The sequence below is a fragment of the Nomascus leucogenys genome, chromosome 9 (genome assembly GCF_006542625.1).
Source record: "Nomascus leucogenys isolate Asia chromosome 9, Asia_NLE_v1, whole genome shotgun sequence".
Lineage (NCBI taxonomy): Eukaryota > Metazoa > Chordata > Mammalia > Primates > Hylobatidae > Nomascus > Nomascus leucogenys.
The window spans coordinates 10,216,728-10,235,979 of record NC_044389.1 but is presented as its reverse complement, the minus strand read 5'-3'; the positions used below and the strand labels follow the sequence as shown (position 1 = coordinate 10,235,979).

The 19,252-nt window shown below is 41.5% G+C and overlaps 1 protein-coding gene across 3 annotated transcripts in view; it reads left to right on the top strand.

Moving 5' to 3' along the window:
- The window catches only part of MTUS2 (microtubule associated scaffold protein 2), a 690,072-nt gene that overhangs the window by 72,408 nt on the left and 598,412 nt on the right, over positions 1–19,252 (top strand). The gene's annotated exons all lie outside the window — the stretch shown is intronic.

Genomic DNA, 19,252 nt, shown 5'->3' with positions numbered 1-19,252 from the left:
CCATGAGTTCCTGGGGTCAAATTTAGGAAGACACCAATTTTACTACCTTTGTTGATCTTTAGCTCTGGATGGCCATGGTTTATAAGCAGGAAGTGTTTACAACACATGCTTGTATGGATCAATCTTAAAGATGAATATTCAATACTGTATTTCTGAGAGCAAATAGCTGTTGATTTGATATATATCCAACAAATATTTATTGAGTTTTTAATTATGCCAGGCAATGTTTTAGGGACTGAGAATATAGTAGTGGACAAAACAGATCAAAACCAAGGAAAACAAGTAAAATATATGTTAAGATAGTGATAAGGTCTATGGGAAAACCTTTAGAAGGGAAGGCTGTAGGATGTAGTGCAGGGGGTTGATATTTCATCAGGGAGAGCCTCACAGGGTGGGTGACACTGGGCCACCTGGAGGCAGTGAGGCTTGTGGAGCAGTTGGGGAAGGGCATTCCCGACAGAGAGAATAGTGAGTCTCCAAGCCCCAGATGGGAATGTGCCTGGTGTGACACGGAACAGCAGAGGCCAGTGTGTCTGGGCAGAGTTGCTGGTGGGGAGAGGGGTGGTCAGGAGTGAGGTCAGAGGTATGTAGTGGCCATACCAGGAAGGGCCTTGTAGGCCATTGTTAGGACATTTGCTTTTGCTTTGTGAGATGGCAAGTGGCTAGAGGGTTTTGAGCAGAGGAGTGCTATCATCTGACTTAATTTTGAAAGGATCGCTCAAGGGGTTTGCTGAGAAGAGATGGAAGGGGGCCAGCAGGGGAGCAGGGAGGCAGGTTCAAAGCCATCACAATAATGCAGGCAGGAGATTATAGAGACCTGGGTCTAGGGTTAGTGGTGGAGGTGGGGAGAAGTGGTCGAAATCTGATTTTGCTTTCCTGGCTGAGCCCACAGGAAGTGCTGATGGATTAGCTATGGGGTATGAGAGGAAGAGAGGCATTGAGAAGGACTGCAAGTTCTTTGGTCTAAGTAGGGAAAGAGATGAAGTTGTGAATGCTGTATGTTGAGATGGGGAAGAGTATGGCAGGGCAGATCAGGGGCTCAGTTATGGATTAAGTATGAGAGTGCTAAGGGGAAATGTGTGTTGCCTATGCGCAAATCATCATGGTAGCACTTTTGAACAGACAGAAGTGTAAAATACTCTCCAAGAGTGTGCTCTCCAGAAACGCACTGATAAGTAAGGGGAGATAAAGTATGCACAGACTTACAAAGTACACGACGTTTATGGATGATAAACCATTCATTCATTCTCACACCATTGAGACCAAAGCTGCTTCAGCACTTCAGATGCAGAATGATGGCCGTGGGCACAGCAGTTTAGGTGGACCGTGATGAGCAGTTGGTGCTTTTCCTTGGCTTTGAAGTGCTTGTAGGGCTTGGCAGGTTGGAGAGCTGGGAGGCCAGTGTCTCTGGAGTGGTGCAAGGTGCAGAGCTAGTGTGTTCAGCAACAGGGAATAAATTGTGTTGACCAACATGAGGTTCGAGTTGGAGATCAGCAGAGGTTAAGGTTGGAAGTACATCCTGCTTGAGGAAGGCTCTGGGTGCTGGCTAAGGAAGTTGGCCTTTGTTTTGTGGATAATTGGCCATGATTGAAAGGGATTGATTTGGGTAGTTGACCTGATTGAATTACTGCCTTGGGAAGTTTGATCATTCCCTCAGGTTTCTTAGAAGTAGGCCTCTTTGGTGTACAATCATGCTTATTCTCTGGGCAGCTTTGATACACTTGCCCCTTTTGGCTCCCTGGACGCTGCTCATTTCTGATGCACCTCCCATCTCTCTGACCACAGCTGCCCATCATTGACTCAGGAGATACTTATTGAGAGGCTGCTCAGTGGCACCCCTCATGCTGGACACAGTGGGTGAGGCAGGCAGGGTCTAGTGGGGAGCAGACATTCCATAAATGGTCACACACACTGCTGCATGGTTTTGGGTTTCCTAAGCCCTGGGAAGGGAAACTACAGAGCACATAAAGAAGGGCTTTGAAGCTGAGGAAGAGGCTTTTAAGCTGAAGTCTGGACTTCAGTGGGCCAAAGGGAGGGAGGAAGAGCATTCTGGACCTTGTAGGTATGTGCCAAGGTGGGATGACCTTCATGCACTCGGGCAAGAGCAAAGGCCCATATGGCTGCAGATGTGAGGAGGGTCCCTTGAGGTCTGGGTTAGGACCTCTTTCTTCTCCCATGCCACTCCCTGGGGCTATCATCTCTTCCCTTGATCTCAGCTATTCTCTGGGCAGTTAGTTTCTCTTCTTACCTCCCTCATGACATCTAGACTGCCTCACTGTTATCTCTACCTGGAAGTCCCAAAGGCATGGTTAACTTCCTCTGTCCTAAACTCTAAGAAGTATCTTCCCACTTTGCCATTTCTACTTTCCTTCAAGCTTTTCTCCTTGTCCCAGACACCTTTTCTACCTGCTGTTGGCCGTCCAGTCGCATAGCTCTAGTGCCACTCTTCTGTGATACCTTTCCTACCTGTTTATTCCTACCTGTCTCCCTGGCAGAACAGTTTAATCCTGGGACCCTATAAAACACTGTTCATTCCTCTCTGTCCATTATTTGTTTGAACTGTTGACTATTGCATATTTGTCTGAGTTCTTAATGGATTGAATCCTTCTGAATCTTGTATTGCTGGGGCTTTGCATGATATTTGGGTCTCAGGGTTTTACTAAATAGCATTTTATGAACACAATAAAAATAGCTATTGAAACACTGGTAAAAATGTTTTAAATAGGACAGTCAAAGTAGAGAGAACAGAGTCATGCCTGATACAGAATGTGAATATATCAGATGGAGAAGACCCATCTATCTGGTTTTCCTCTTGGCATCTTTTTTTTTTTTTTTGAGACGGAGTTTCGCTCTTGTTGCCAAGGCTGGAGTGCAATGGCATGATCTTGGCTCACTGCAAACTCTGCCTCCCGGGTTAAAGCGATTCTCCTGCCTCAGCTTCCCAAGTAGCTGGGACTACAGGCATGGGCCACCACACCCAGCTAATTTTTGTATTTTTAGTAGAGATGGGGTTTCTCCATGTTGGTCAGGCTGGTCTCGAACTCGTGACCTCAGGTGATCCGCCCGCCTCAGCCTCCCAAAGTGCTGGGATTACAGGCGTGAGACACCGCGCTTGGCTCCTCTTGGCATCTTAATCAAGGGATGCTGTTGATTATTATTCTGCCTGAAGACCCCATATTGATCTTGTAAAATCTGAAAAACGAGATATTTCGAGAGAGAGAATTGGTCCCTTGAGATATTGCAAGCAACCTTTGGGTTGCATCCTTTACATTTAGAATTGCATTGTCAATGTCCAGGGCAAAAGGGTAAGGGACAACCCAAATCATTTGGAAAGATTAAAGGATAAGAAATAAAATTGTATGCCAGCTTGAGCCATCCCCTCCACCCCCCTTCCCAGGAAAAGTGTAATTGATATTGAAGTTCTGACAACCAAGTATCTACTTGGAAGTAATTAGCATTTACCAAGGGTGCTTCATAGAATCCATTTGTTTTACTTCCTTTTTAATTCCTTGTGATGATGGTGGTGACAGGTTCATTGTTCATTTGTTCTCAGCTGTTCCCTGGAGGTGTAGCTCTTCACCTGCTCCTGGTTCTGTGTGGCAGGCTTCAGAAAAAAAAGAAAGGATCTCATGTTGGTTCCACTGAAGGGGAAAAAAAGTTGGAGGCATTTCGGGTTCACTTACTTGCAAAGATGAATTAAGATAAGCACTGCCAGAGTAATTAAACTCATTTCCACAGTAGCATTTTCTCTTCTGTGCTCACGTCACACTTGCAGGTACATGTTCATTATTTCAGACTTTCTAATTATAGCAGTCATCACAGACTTTGGTGAGCTACCTTGTTATTAGGTAATAACTCTGTGTTGTTTGGCTTGCATCTGAAGTTGTGATGAAGGGGAAGTGTGCACTGAGCATGGGTGTGTCTCTTTTTCAGGGATTCCACGTGTTCCCTTGGTTTCTGCATCTCTTGCAAACACTTATAGAGTGGTGCTTTATGACGCATGCTGAAATATGCATTTCAAAAGAAAAGATGAGGGATTTTTTTTTTCCTCTTAGAGGTTAGCCATGCCTGGGGAAACATGGACAAAACACTAGACTCTGAGATGCTCTAATTTTGTGATTCTAAGTGATTCCATAATAATCAATAGCAATAAGGGTAAGAGTCCCTAAGAGTAACAATTAGAGACCCAGGCATGACCCCCATAAGCTCCCACTCAGTGTATGCGTGTGTTTTCTGCTCTTAAGTGGAGTTTGGGCATGAGAGGGCAGATCTGTTCCACTGTAATGCAGGTGTGTGAGGCTGAGGTGAGGGGATGCAGGATGTGGGGTGCCCCAGTGATACTCGGTTAAGGTCTTGGCTACATTTGTCCACACCTGCATTCCAGTGTTTGTTTTGGAGGGCATAGCAAGAAAGTTTCTATGCAACATGGCAACTTTTTATTAGACTGTAAAGCACAGTGTTGTCCCTGGAACATCCTTATTTTGGTAGTGTAGTTTCATTTCTGATGGTTTGTACTCCATGATCACAGAATTGCATAAGTTATAAGAGCTCTCAGTGATTACATCATAATTCTGTAAGATGGCTTGGAAGGGACCTTACTGAAACATCTAGACAAGTATGTTTCAAACACCAGTGATTTGAGTGTTATTATAGCCATGCTTTTTGCTGTATATAAGAACTACCATTATTAGTTATGTCTCTCTGGATTCTATCCTGTGTTTGGCTTAGCCTCATCTGAAGCATACTGTTTGGATTTGATAATGTTGCAGCTAGGACTCTGGAGCCAGACTACCTGGGTTCAAATCCTGGCTCTACATCTTCCTGGTGTGGCGACTGGGAGCAAGTCACTACATTTCTTTGTGTCTCTTGTTTCCCTGGGTGCAAAATGGAGACAATAATAATCTCTGTCTCCTAGCGTTTTTATGAGAATTAAATGAAAAAACTAAAATATTTACAGTAGTGCCTAGCACATAGTAAGTGCTCACAGAATGATAGTCTTATTAGTTATATATTTTTATATATAGAAATATGTGTAAAACCATTGAAATAAAAAGTTACTTTCATGCTACTTACAATTAGATTTTATTAGTGGGATATTTTTATGCTACCTAAAATTAGATTACATTTTATTAACAGAGTATGTATTTTTCTGTGAGAAGCATTGATCCTGCCATCTAGTCTCATGGCTTTTTGGTGTTTAATTGTTGCCTACATTACCCTAGACTGAGGCCTCCAGGGATTCCACTTCATTTGAGCCAGCTGTGTCGGTTAGAATAGCTTTTCATGGGGCAAGCTCCGTGGCTTCCTTTCATCCGTTGCATTTTACCCTTTGACATCAGAGGGACCAACTCTAATCTCTCTTCTCCATTACAGCCCTTTGCATAATTGAAGAAAGCTGTCATGTTTCCCAGAGTCTCCTCTTCATCAGCCCTACAAAGTGTCAGTTTTCCCCTCTGGATGAGCCCCTGCCTGCCTTGCTTGTATAAAGTCAGCCCTTTGCAGGGAATGAAGCTATGGGAGAGGAGATTTGTCTGAGGACATGTGGGATACATTTTGCTTGTACTAATTAGTGCTTGTAAATGCTATGAGCACCTGGAAGCTGGAAGCAGCCAGTGTCTTCTCAGATGCAAAAGTTGCAGGTGGAACCAGTGGATCCAGCCAGTATCCCTGTAAATAGCCAGAAACGGTAATTTAAAGAAGGCTTGGAAAACTGGTGCTTGTGGTTGCCTCTTGAAAGGGAACTGGGTGACAGGTGAAACTTACTTTTCACCATTCTACTCTTTTATCTTTCACATTTTACACCATACAATGTATCGCCTATTCAAAAAATCATACACACACATATTAAAAAAAAGGCAGAATCGTAGGCTGTTGAACTGAAAGGCATTAAAAAATAGTATGAGGGAGGAGCTTTGTAAATGTTAAGTTCCTAAGGGAACAAAAAGATAATAGGGGCAATGTGCTGAAAGGAGAAGATGAAATAAATAAGAATAGCAACAGGCTGGGCATGGTGGCTCACGCCTGTAATCCCAGCACTTTGGGAGGCTGAGGTGGGCGCATCATGAGATCAGGAGACGGAGACTATCCTGACCAACATGGTGAAACTGCATCTGTACTAAAAATACAAAAATTAGCTGGTCGTGGTGGTGCGTGCCTGTAATCCCAGCTACTCAGGAGGCTGAGGCAGGAGAGTCGCTTGAACCACGGAGTCGGAGGTTGCAGTGAGCCGAGATCACGCCACTGCACTCCAGCCTGGCGACAGAGCGAGACTCTGTCTCAAAAAAAAAAAAAAAAAAAGAACAACAAATGACAAAACCTTATCTCTAGGCTTTTCCCTCCCCTGATACACTCTATTTTGTCTAGCTTCTCCCCTAAGATCCGGCTCAGCTGCTATTTTCCCCTGGGAAGCCCTCCTTAACCCTCTAACCCCTTCACCAGCGTGGCTGTAGGGCTTCCCTTCCTGTTTTCTCAGCAACTCGCGCAGCCTTCTAGGCTTAGTAAGAGTCTATTTAATACAGATATCATTATTCATTTACTTCTCAGCCTTTTTCACTCCATATTCCTGGACTCCTTGAGGGATGGACTGTCTCCTTAGTATTTATATACCCTGTGCTATGTCAGTGAGATGCCCGGCCTAGTGAATGCGTGGGATGTATCTGTACTGAATGATCACAAGTGTGCAGGGGGCGCTTCGGGCTATGGGTGAGGTATAGGAAGGCTTCCTGGGGCAGCTGGTGCTGGAGCCATCCTGAGGTCTTGGGAAGCATTTGCCAGGCTGAGAAGAGACAACCCTCTGGGCAAGGTGAACAGCAAGTTCAAGGGTACAGAGGCATGACTGAGGTTATCCTTTTAGAACAACCCATTCTTTTTTTTTTATTATTATACTTCCAGTTTTAGGGTACATATGCAGAATGTGCAGGTTTGTTACATATGTATCCATGTGCCATGTTGGTGTGCTGCACCCATTAACTCGTCATTTAGCATTAGGTGTATCTCCTAATGCTATCCCTCCCCCCTCCCCCCACTCCACAACAGTCCCTGGAGTGTGATGTTCCCCTTCCTGTGTCCATGTGTTCTCATTGTTCAATTCCCACCTATAAGTGAGAACATGTGGTGTTTGGTTTTTTGTTCTTGCGATAGTTTACTGAGAATGGTGATTTCCAGTTTCATCCATGTCCCTACAAAGGACATGAACTCATCATTTTTTATGGCTGCATAGTGTTCCATGGTGTATATGTGCCACATTTTCTTAATCCAGTCTATCGTTGTTGGACATTTGTGTTGGTTCCAACTCTTTTCTATTGTGAATAGTGCCACAATAAACATACATGTGCATGCGTCTTTATAGCAGCATGATTTATAATCCTTTGGGTATATACCCAGTAATGAGATGGCTGGGTCAAATGGTATTTCTAGTTCTAGATCCCTGAGGAATCACCACACTGACTTCCACAATGGTTGAACTAGTTTACAGTCCCACCAACAGTGTAAAAGTGTTCCCATTTCTCCACATCCTCTCCAGCACCTGTTGTTTCCTGACTTTTTAATGATGACCATTCTAACTGGTGTGAGATGGTATCTCATTGTAGTTTTGATTTGCATTTCTGTGATGGCCAGTGATGATGAGCATTTTTTCATATGTTTTTTGGCTGCATAAATGTCTTCTTTTGAGAAGTGTCTGTTCATATCCTTCGCCCACTTTTTGATGGGGTTGTTTTTTTCTTGTAAATTTGTTTGAGTTCATTGTAGATTCTGGATATTAGCCCTTTGTCAGATGAGTAGGTTGCGAAAATTTTCTCCCATTTTGTAGGTTGCCTGTTCACTCTGATGGTAGTTTCTTTTGCTGTGCAGAAGCTCTGTACTTTCATTAGATCCCATTTGTCAATTTTGGCTTTTGTTGCCATTGCTTTTGGTGTTTTAGACATGAAGTCCTTGCCCATGCCTATGTCCTGAATGGTAATGCCTAGGTTTTCTTCTAGGGTTTTTATGGTTTTAGGTCTAACATGTAAGTCTTTAATCCATCTTGAATTAATTTTTGTATAAGGTGTAAGGAAGGGATCCAGTTTCAGCTTTCTACATATGGCTAGCCAGTTTTCCCAGCACCATTTATTAAATAGGGAATCCTTTCCCCATTTCTTGTTTTTGTGAGGTTTGTCAAAGATCAGATAGTTGTAGATATGCAGCATTATTTCTGAGGGCTCTGTTCTGTTCCATTGATCTATGTCTCTGTTGTGGTACCAGTACCATGCTGTTTTCATTACTGTAGCCTTGTAGTATAGTTTGAAGTCAGGTAGCATGATGCCTCCAGCTTTGTTCTTTTGGCTTAGGATTGACTTGGCGATGTGGGCTCTTTTTTGGTTCCATATGAACTTTAAAGTAGTTTTTTCCAATTCTGTGAAGAAAGTCATTGGTAGCTTGATGGGGATGGCATTGAATCTATAAATTACCTTGGGCAGTATGGCCATTTTCACGATATTGATTCTTCCTACCCATGAGCATGAAATGTTCTTCCATTTGTTTGTATCCTCTTTTATTTCATTAAGCAGTGGTTTGTAGTTCTCCCTGAAGAGGTCTTTCACGTCCCTTGTAAGTTGGATTTCTAGGTATTTTATTCTCTTTGAAGCAATTGTGAATGGGAGTTCCTCATGATTTGGCTCTCTGTTTGTCTGTTATTGGTGTATAAGAATGCTTGTAATTTTTGTACATCGATTTTGTATCCTGAGACTTTGCTGAAGTTGCTTATCAGCTTAAGGAGATTTTGGGCTGAGACAATGGGGTTTTCTAGATATATAATCATGTCATCTACAAACAGGGACAATTTGACTTCTTCTTTTCCTAATTGAATACCCTTTATTTCCTTCTCCTGCCTAATTGCCCTGGCCAGAACTTCCAACACTACGTTGAATAGGAGTGGTGAGAGAGGGCATCCCTGTCTTGTGCCAGTTTTCAAAGGGAATGCTTCCAGTTTTTGCCCATTCAGTATGATATTGGCTGTGGGTTTGTCATAGATAGCTCTTACTATTTTGAGATACATCCCATCAATACCTAATTTATTGAGAGTTTTTAGCATGAAGTGACCTACAAAGAGACTTAGACTCCCACACAATAATAATGGGAGACTTTAACACCCCACTGTCAACTTTAGACAGATCAACAAGACAGAAAGTTAACAAGGATACCCAGGAATTGAACTCAGCTCTGCACCAAGTGGACCTAATAGACATCTACAGAACTCTGCACCCCAAATCAACAGAATATATATTCTTTTCAGCACCACACCACACCTATTCCAAAATTGACCACATAGTTGGAAGTAAAGCTCTCCTCAGCAAATGTAAAAGAACAGAAATTATAACAAACTATCTCTCAGACCACAGTGCAATCAAACTAGAACTCAGGATTAAGAAACTCACTCAAAACCGCTCAACTACATGGAAACTGAACAACCTGCTCCTGAATGACTACTGGGTACATAACGAAATGAAGGCAGAAATAAAGATGTTCTTTGAAACCAACGAGAACAAAGACACAACATACCAGGATCTCTGGGACATATTCAAAGCAGTGTGTAGAGGGAAATTTATAGCACTAAATGCCCACAAGAGAAAGCAGGAAAGATCCAAAATTGGCACCCTAACATCACAATTCAAAGAACTAGGAAAGCAAGAGCAAACACATTCAAAAGCTAGCAGAAGGCAAGAAATAACTAAAATCAGAGCAGAACTGAAGGAAATAGAGACACAAAAAACCCTTCAAAAAATTAATGAATCCAGGAGCTGGTTTTTTGAAAAGATCAACAAAATTGATAGACCACTAGCAAGACTAATAAAGAAGAAAAGAGAAGAATCAAATAGACGCAATAAAAAATGATAAAGGGGATATCACCACTGATCCCACAGAAATACAAACTACCATCAGAGGATACTACAAACACCTCTACGCAAATAAACTAGAAAATCTAGAAGAAATGGATAAATTCCTCGACACATACACCCTCCCAAGACTAAACCAGGAAGAAGTTGAATCTCTGAATAGACTAATAACAGGCTCTGAAATTGAGGCAATAATCAATAGCTTACCAACCAAAAAGAGTCCAGGACCAGATGGATTCACAGCCGAATTCTATCAGAGGTACAAGGAGGAACTGGTACCATTCCTTCTGAAACTATTCCAATCGATAGAAAAAGAGGGAATCCTCCCTAACTCATTTTATGAGGCCAGCATCATCCTGATACCAAAGCCGGGCAGAGACACAGCCAAAAAAGAGAATTTTAGACCAATATCCTTGATGAACATTGATGCAAAAATCCTCAATAAAATACTGGCAAACCGAATCCAGCAGCACATCCAAAAGCTTATCCACCATGATCAAGTGGGCTTAATCCCTGGGATGCAAGGCTGGTTCAACATACGCAAATCAATAAATGTAATCCAGCGTATAACAGAACCAAAGACAAAAGCCACATGATCATCTCAATAGATGCAGAAAAGGCCTCTGACAAAATTCAACAATGCTTCATGCTAGAACAACCCATTCTAAAAGAAAAATGTTTTAACCCAAAACACAGCTAACATTTTATAGCAAGACATACCTAATATTTACCCACATTATTAAGAAAATTTGTGCTATTTTGCTTTTTAATTTTTGCTTCAGATTGAAGATGACTCTGGGTTCATTGAGTGCATTTTGAATCACCTGATGGGGTTGGATGAGCGGTTATCTGGATTGGGCATTTTTTCCTTCTTGACCCTTCTCTTTCTTTCCTTCTCATTCTTCTCTTGCCCTTATCTCCTGATTTCTGTAAGAATCTACTATGTAAAACACATTGCCCAGCATGTGGGGGACCTTGGTGAGGAGTTCATGGCCTTGCAACGAACCTCAGGTACAAGACTCTAAAACAAGGCAGAAAGTGATGCAAGCCACAGGAGAAAACCTGTTGGTGTCTACGAGAGTTCACAGGAAGGAGGACTTCTTTCCATGTAGAGAAGACCAAAGAAGGGTTCATGGTGGGAGTGATTTTTTTTAACATGTGGAATTTAGGTGTGAGGAGTCTTGGGGTGGTAGGCATTCGTTGGGGAGAAAACAGCAGAAGCAAATGTCTGCAGACAGGGTGGCTTTCCACATGGTTGGAGAGGAGGAGCAGCAAGAAATAACCTTGGAGGGTTCATTTTCAGGTGTATATGGAGGTTCTTACTGCAAGTGGAGAAGTTTGGACTTTCTTCTTTAGGTAGTCGGGAGCCAGTGAGATTTTTGAGCATGCAGTTGATGTATCAGAGCTGTAGTCAGAGCCAGGTGTCCTAGCCAGACAGAAAAACCAGCTTGAAAAGCTATTTATTAAGCCAGCTGGGAAGAGGTGTTCATGTAGGGAAAGAAAACCAACAAAATCAGGAGGGAAAGTAGTTCTGGCACATGGTGCTTTGAGGGATCATTAAGGATTCATTCTGTCTCCAGTTTAATACAGAAAGTGGCACAGGGCAAACAGATGGGAAGTGGCCAAGGAAACAATAAAAATGATGTGTTCTTTTCCTAAGTGCCAAAGGTAAAGCCATTGGTCAACTGATGTGATTTGTGATTAGAAGAATCTTGGAGCTGCCAGGTATGGGCTATATTATTGGTTCATTATGTATGTTTCTGTTAGGATTGGAATGTCTAGTAATTATCCTAAGGTTTCATCATGAGTAATTCTGAAACTTTCTGAAATATAGGAACAGAAGCATCCCATGAAGCATCCCATGAAGACACTGTGCTTTGCTGGTTCCCTGGAGGAGCTGGGATTTTAGCAAAATCAGAAGAGAGACTGAGTATTGAGATACTCTCCAAGTGGTTTTTAAAGCTACAGCTGACTAAATGAGAAGACAGGTTAAACAGACATTCCATATGAATAGAACATGATTATAATTATTCTTATCCTTGAGTTGTGAGGCTTGGTTTCTGTCATGTGCAGATTTGCAAATTTTTATGACTCAAAGAAATATGTTGTAAAGCTAGGCACCAGATCGACATTGTTTTGGTTTTGCTAAAGATTTGAGATTTTGCATGTACAGCAAGTAAGTCACACTTTGTTTTATAGTGATGGGCAAAAGGCACATAGAGTGAGTTTGGTGTTGAGAACTTAAGAGTTGTGTCATTTTGCTCTTCAGGGTCTGCCAGGCTATCCCTCGCTGTTTAACTTCCCTCTTCATCTCTTTTTCTGCTATGGACTGAATTGTGTACCCACTCCACCCTCACCCCACAATTCACGTATTGAAGTTCCAGCTCCTAACATGATGGCATTGGAGATGAGGCCTTTGGGAAGGAAGTAGGTTTAGATGAGGTCACATGAGGGTGGGGCCTCTGGGATGGGACTAATGTCCTTATAAGAAGAAGGGTGGCGGAGGGGAGAGAGAGAAAAAAAACAGAGCTCACTGTCTCTGCTATGTGGGGACACAGCAAGAGGTTGGCCATCTGCAAGCCAGGAAGGGGGTACCCTCACCACAAACAAAATCTACTGGCACCTTGATCTTGGACTTCCAGCCTCAAGAACTGAGAAAATAAATTTCTGTTGTTTGAGCCAGCCAGTCTGTCCACTCTGTGGTGTTTTGCTGTGGCAGCCCAAGCTGACCAATACAGTGCTACCTTGTGCAAAACTTAGGACAACTGAGGGTTTAAGGTCATGTGTTTATTACATAGAAATGCTATACCATTCCTTAGACTGTGTTATGTAATGCATTTTGGCATATAAATGTCTGATAGAGACAGGTCAAGATGAAAAACTGGGGTGGGTTTGTGTGACAAATTTTAGTAAAGGGTAGGGCATACTTTGCTTAAGAATCAGTAAAATCTTTGCAGCCAGGCAAAATGTATGCTCTAAGTATGGACTCTTGGAGCCTTTTGTGTATTTTACTAGCTTCGTGTAGAAATATAGAAGTTCTTGGATGTATAGTCAGATTAATGAATTGGCTAATTTGATTAATATCAATTTTGGGGACCGCAGTAGCAATAAAAGAAGTACCTAAGATGAAACAGTTTAAAACAGAATAAGGATTAAAGAATGTATTTCAAAGATCTTGAAATCCATCTGTCAGTTTTAGCTCTCCTAAAAATCATTTGTTCACAGTGGCTGAAGGCCAGCCTCATATATGCCAAGTTATATTTAGAAAAACAAAGGGGGAAGGGGAAGCTCGTATCTATTTGTGGAAGTAGTCCCAGCTATGTTTTTATACCTCCCAGATCTGAAATACAGTGGGACTCCCTTAGAATGCAGTTTCATGGGCCTCTGAGGCAGCATCCCTCTTGGAAGAGAGCATGTCCTCTAAGCCTTTTATTGTACTAGGCTGATATAGTGGCAATATTTCATGGGTTTTACTTGACTTGTTTTTCATGCTAATTTGTGTAATAATGAACTGTGCTTGTGATGGACTTTTGGGATATAGAAAACTATTTTGAGGAATTCTGTAATTCAAAAAATTTATAGTTGAGTATTGTGCAATTGGAACCACATAACTCCCCAATATTAATTCAGGCAATTAGAGAGTTACGTTCATTCTTTTAGATTAAATACTATTATTAGATAGTGTATATCTACCAGGCATAGTTCAAGCAGTGGGGAGATTTAGTATATAATCTTTGGAAAACTTGTGCCTTTAAAATATGGTTGACTGTCTATAGGTCCGTGAAGATGACTATTAAAGTTCTTGGGAAATCAAAACAACTGAGTTGTTCATTGTACACACATCTGCACCAGTGCCATGGAAACTGCAGAGAAGCAGTAGACCTCCACTGTTGGATATGGTAGCCACTAGCACAAGTGGGAATTTGAATGTAAATGAATTAACGTTAAATACAATGCAGAATTCCGTTTCTTAGTTGCACAGCCACATTTCACATACTCATTAGCCAAAACAGCTAGTGGTAATTCTGTGAGATGGTGCAGGTGTAGGATATTTCCACCAGCTCAGGAAGTTCTACTGGATAATGTGGTGTGGGAACATTTTTTTCTGCCCCTGATTAATTTTAAATCTATTTTAAATCTGGGATAGAAAGATGTGCAGAAGGAGAGGATAAAAGAAAACATAATTAACATTTTTATCAGCAGTGTCTCTGGGCAGCATGTGATTGATTATTGGAGTAATTTTATAGATAATAAATAATACAAGATGTTAGACTGAGATGATTAGGGAAGAGTTGTAATTTTTACTGGATTTTCAATTAACCAGTGGGATTCCAATAGCAATGATGAAGTGGGAGGCATTCTATAATCAATGTGCAAAAATCACAAGCTTTCTTGTACACCAATAACAGACAAACAGAGAGCCAAATCATGAGTGAACTCCCATTCACAATTGCTTCAAAGAGAATAAAATACTTAGGAATCCAACTTACAAGGGATGTGAAGGACCTCTTCAAGGAGAACTACAAACCACTGCTCAATGAAATAAAAGAGGATACAAACAAATGGAAGGACATTCCATGCTCATGGATAGGAAGAATCAATATCGTGAAAATGGCCATACTGTCCAAAGTAATTTATAGATTCAATGCCATCCCCATCAAGCTACCAATGACTTCCTTCACAGAATTGGAAAAAACTACTTTAAAGTTCATATGGAACCAAAAAAGAGCCCTCATTGCTAAGTCAATCCTAACCCAAAAGAACAAAGCTGGAAGCATCACGCTACCTGACTTCAAACTATACTACAAGGCTACAGTAACCAAAACAGCATGGTACTGGTACCAAAACAGAGATGTAGACCAATGGAACAGAACAGAGCCCTCAGAAGTAATGCCACATATCTACAACTATCTGATCTTTGGCAAACCTCACAAAAACAAGAAATGGGGAAAGGATTCCCTATTTAATAAATGGTGCTGGGAAAACTGGCTAGCCATATGTAGAAAGCTGAAACTGGATCCCTTCCTTACACCTTATACAAAAATTAATTCAAGATGGATTAAAGACTTACATGTTAGACCTGAAACCATAAAAACCCTAGAAGAAAACCTAGGCATTACCATTCAGGACATAGGCATGGGCAAGGACTTCATATCTAAAACACCAAAAGCAATGGCAACAAAAGCCAAAATTGACAAATAGGATCTAATTAAAGAGCTTCTGCACAGCACAAGAAACTACCATCAGAGTGAACAGGCAACCTACAGAATGGGAGAAAATTTTTACAATCTACTCATCTGACAAAGGGCTAATATCCAGAATCTACCATGAACTCAAACAAATTTACAAGAAAAAAACAACCCCATCAACAAGTGGGTGAAAGGTAGGAACAGACACTTCTCAAAAGAAGACATTTATGCAGCCAAAAGACACATGGCATTTAAATGCTGATTTCACATGAGCTATGATGTGTGGATCATCTTTAGTTAAATGTACGATTGAACTGTGCGTAGTGTTTGCCTGCCATATCGGTGCTTAAGGAAAATAAAATAACACAGACTCAATGAAGATGCATACCTTTTATTTGGCAAATAATTAAAATTCTCTTTCCTCCCACCTTTTTTCAGTCCCTACCACAAACCACACTGGCTTGGCAAGGATAATATCTCAGTTTTTCTTCTTCAGGCAATAAATACATTTACCCTTAACATTATTTAGTTTTCTGTTTTGAGGTAATTGTAGATTCACATGCAGTTGCAAGAAATAATAGAGATCTCATGTACCCCTTATCCAGTTTTCCTTAATAATAATATCTTGTAAAACAATAGTAAAATATCACAATGTTAAATCCAGTTTAGCCTGAAGCTGCCTCCTCACATATTTTAAGTTCAGCCAAAAGATTTATCTGTATATCGTGAACTATAACCTAAATGAACTTGTAAACAGAGTGTAGCCGACTCTTGTGCCAGTCACCAAATTTTGGTCAAAGGTGGCCAGCTGTTCAAATTGTGTTCAAATAAGGCAAATGCCAACTGTAAGCAATCCAGCTGTTTTTTTTTTTTTTTTGAGACGGAGTCTCACTCTGTTGCCCAGGCTGTATTGCAGTGGCGCGATCTCGGCTCATTGCAAGCTCCGCCTCCCAGATTCACGCCATTCTCCTGCCTCAGCCTCCCGAGTAGCTGGGACTACAGGCGCCCACCACCACGCCTGGCTAATTTTTTTGAATTTTTAGTAGAGATGGGGTTTCACCGTGTTAGCCAGGATGGTCCCGATCTCCTGACCTCGTAATCCACCCGTCTCGGCCTCCCAAAGTGCTGGGATTACAGGCGTGAGCCACTGTGCCCGGCACAATCCAGCTGTTTTTATATCTCACTTCCATTTTCTCTGTGTCACTTTCTTTTTTCTGTCCATAAATTGTCTTCTACCACATGGCTGCACTGGAGTCTCTGAACCTGCTAAGGTTTCGGAGGCTGCCTGATTCATGAATTGTTCTTTGCTCAATTAAATTCTTTTAAATTTTATTTTATTTTAATTTTTTTGAGATGGAGTAAAACAGTACTCCATCACCCAGGCTGGAGTGCAATGGCAGGATCTTGACTCACTGCTACCTCTGCCTCCACGATACAAGCCATTCTCCTGCCTCGGCCTCCCAAGTAGCTGGAATTACAGGCATGCACCACCATGCCTAATTTTTATATCTTTAGTAGAGATGGGGTTTCACCATGTCAGCCAGGTTGGCCTCGAACTCCTAACCTCAAGTGATTTGCTCACCTTGGCCTCCCAAAGTGCTAGAATTACAGGTGTGAGCCATCATGTGCAGCCCCAGTTAAACTCTTTTGGCTAAAATTTTTTTTTTGTTTTGTTTTGGAGACAAAGTCTTGATCAGTCACCCAGGCTGGAGTGCAGTGGTGCAATCTCGGCTCACTGCAAGCTCCACCTCCTGGGTTCACGCCATTCTCTTGCCTCAGCCTCCCGAGTAGCTGGGACTACAGGTGCCTGCCACCATGCCCAGCTAATTTTTTGTTTTGTATTTTTAGTAGAGACGGGGTTTCACCGTGTTAGTCAGGATGGTCTCGATCTCCTGACCTCGCGATCCACCCGCCTCAGCCTCCCAAAGTGCTGGGATTACAGGCGTGAGCCACCGCGCCCAGCCTAAAGTTTTTCTTTTAACAACAATTAGAATATTGGCATTGATACAATCCACTTACCTTGTTCAGATTCTCCCACCAGTTTTATCTGTAGCTGTGTGTGTGTGTGTGTATGTGTGTGTGTGTTCCATGCAATCTAATCAGTGTGGGCTCATGTATCACTACCACAGGTGAGATTCTGAATTCCTTCACCACCAGGATCCCTCATGTTGCCCTTTTATAACCACAGACACTATTCCCCCAACCTGCTCTCTGCCATCATCCTTAATCCCTTGCAACTGCTGATCTGTTCTCCATTTTTATAATCTTGTGATTTCAAGACAAAATAAATGTAATAATACAGTATGTAACCATTAAGATTGACTTTTTCCACTCAGAATAATTTCTGAACATTAATCCAGGTTATTGTATCAATAGTTTGCTCCCTTTCACTGCTGAGTAGTAGTAATGATATAGAGGTACCACAGTCCATCTAAAGGACATCTAGGTGGTTTCTAGTTCTAGGCTGTCACAAATAAAGCTGCTATGATCATACATTGTATTAGTTGACTAGGCTGGCATAAGAAAGCACCACAAACTGGGTTAGACAACAGACATTTAGGAGTTCAGCATATGAATCTGGAGTGTGAGACTCAATTCAACACTTAACATTCATGTGCAGGTTTTCCTGTGAATATCACTTTTCATTTCTCTGGAGTAAATGCCTAAGACTGCAATTTCTCAGTAGTATTGTGATTGCATGTCTAGGCTTTTAAAAAAGTGCCAAGCCATGTTAGACAGGCTGTACCAGTTTACATTCCCACAGTACAAGTGAACCTGTTTCTCCACATCCTCAGCAGCATTTGGTAGTGTCGCTACTTCCTATTTTTGCCATTTTGATAAATGGTTTCTTATTGCGATTTTGATTTGCATTTCCCAAATGAAGAATGATGTTGAGCATCTTTTCTTGTGCTTATTGCATCTAAATATCCCCTTTGGAGAAGAGTCTCTTCATGTCTTTTGCTCATTAAAAAAATTGTTTTTAACTCTTGACTTTTGAGAGTTCTTTATATATTCTGGATAGTAATTCATTTTCTTTCTTTTTTTTTTTATTATACTTTAGGTTTTAGGGTACATGTGCACAATGTTCAGGTTTGTTACATATGTATCCATGTGCCACGTTGATTTCCTGCACCCATTAACTTGTCATTTAGCATTAGGTATATCTCCTAATGCCGTCCCTTCCCCCCCCCCCAACCCCACAACAGTCCCCGGAGTGTGATGTTCCCCTTCCTGTGTCCATGAGTTCTCATTGTTCAATTCCCACCTATGAGTGAGAACATGCGGTGTTTGGTTTTTTGTCCTTGCGATAGTTTACTGAGAATGATGTTTTCCAGTTTCATCCATGTCCCTACAAAGGATATGAACTCATCCTTTTTTATGGCTGCATAGTATTCCATGGTGTATATGTGCCACATTTTCTTAATCCAGTCTATCGTTGTTGGACATTTGTGTTGGTTCCAACTCTTGGCTATTGTGAATAGTGCCACAATAAACATACGTGTGCATGTGTCTTTATAGCAGCATGATTTATAGTCCTTTGGGTATATACCCAGTAATGGGATGGCTGGGTCAAATGGTATTTCTAGTTCTAGATCCCTGAGGAATGGCCACACTGACTTCCACAATGGTTGAACTAGTTTACAGTCCCACCAACAGTGTAAAAGTGTTCCCATTTCTCCACATCCTCTCCAGCACCTGTTGTTTCCTGATTTTTTAATGATGACCAATCTAACTGGTGTGAGATGGTATCTCATTGTGGTTTTGATTTACATTTCTCTGATGGCCAGTGATGATGAGCATTTTTTCATATGTTTTTTGGCTGCATAAATGTCTTCTTTTGAGAAGTGTCTGTTCATGTCCTTTGCCCACTTTTTGATGGGGTTGTTTGTTTTTTTCTTGTAAATTTGTTTGAGTTCATTGTAGATTCTGGATATTAGCCCTTTGTCAGATGAGTAGGTTGCAAAAATTTTCTCCCATTCTGTAGGTTGCCTGTTCACTCTGATGGTAGTTTCTTTTGCTGTGCAGAAGCTCTGTACTTTCATTAGATCCCATTTGTCAATTTTGGCTTTTGTTGCCATTGCTTTTGGTGTTTTAGACATGAAGTCCTTGCCCACGCCTATGTCCTGAATGGTATTGCCTAGGTTTTCTTGTAGGATTTTAATGGTTTTAGGTCTAACATTTAAGTGTTTA